The sequence below is a fragment of the Gavialis gangeticus genome, unplaced genomic scaffold (assembly GCF_001723915.1).
Source record: "Gavialis gangeticus isolate Ggan-Ray unplaced genomic scaffold, GavGan_comp1, whole genome shotgun sequence".
Taxonomy (NCBI): Eukaryota; Metazoa; Chordata; order Crocodylia; family Gavialidae; genus Gavialis; species Gavialis gangeticus.
Window position 1 is genome coordinate 6,003,545 of NW_017729015.1, and position 1,271 is coordinate 6,004,815.

A 1,271-nucleotide genomic window follows, 5' to 3' on the forward strand; every position below is an offset into this window, starting at 1 on the left:
ACATTCTTGTATGATCTCACAATGATAAAATTCTAACCCACTGGGAAGACACATTGTGCAAGTCTGCAAACACCTCAGTGTCAATCCATATCCTCTATTTTCTGGTTTAGGGACTCAATGTACAGTTTAACCAATGAATTGTAAGCCCCAAGTTGCAATGACATCTTGGGCCATCAGACATCTTGGGCCTAAATCTTCCTTCCATCAATGTAAATCAGGATGACTTCCATCACAATGAGAGGAATCACATCAGTATGTAACCGAAGTCAGAGAAAAGAGTCACATCCAGAGTCTTAACTCCACACTATGGTGGCCTGCACACCCAAAAGAATAGGGAAACAGGTGAAAACAAGAGGACAGCATTACTATCCCCAGTGCTACCAACTCTTATTATGATATTTGGTGTTTGATTTACAACCCCAATGACTGCAGTCCTGTGAGGATCCCAGCTTTACTTTTGTTAAAAATGGTGGGGGGGGAATTTGAAAACATGACTTTTGTGATTGCTAGAAACTCAGAAGGCAAAGAAAAATAGCAAGAACCACACATTTATTATTACTCTTTTAAAATCTAGCCAGTCTGTCACTTGGCACTGAGTCCACAGATGTGGAAGGGAGCAGCATATTATTGACACTTGGCCACATCCTCAGTTGTGGGTTGATTCTGCAAAACTTTAATGAGAGCAAGACCTTTTTGTTCACAAGTTGATCTAGTGCAGTTGATGGGAAATGATGTGGTATAGTGAACAGAGCAGCAGTGTAGCTGGGGTCTATTATCTCTTGTTCTAGTGAGGCTCAAATAAATCCCCATCCCTGTTTCACTTCAGCTACCTGGGAAAGGCAGGGATAAATACCTTGTGTTTCCTATACTTTGAGGGCTGAATGGTGTAATTAGTAATACAATTATTTGTGTGCAAGGCAGCAGTCCTTTATGAGAGCTAGTATCTCAGTGAGAGTTTTGTTTCAGCAGGGTTTGGCCTTTATCTTGGAGTTATGTTAATTATTTTTAAGTCAAAATAATTTCCCCAGATCAGGAAAAGCCAATGTTGTCCTTGATAGCAGACACTTGTTTGCACGTGTGCGCGCGCGCACACACACACACACACACGCGCGCGCGCTGTGGTTTCTTTATGCAATACTGTTAAGCATCTGTGGTCCTTTAAAGAAATGTGAGAAGGCAGAGCTCTCACGTATTTACAGACTCGGGGCTTGTTTGGTAGTGGTGGGCACCAGTGCTTTTGGCTGCCAATAACAGCCCTATTGACTTTCACA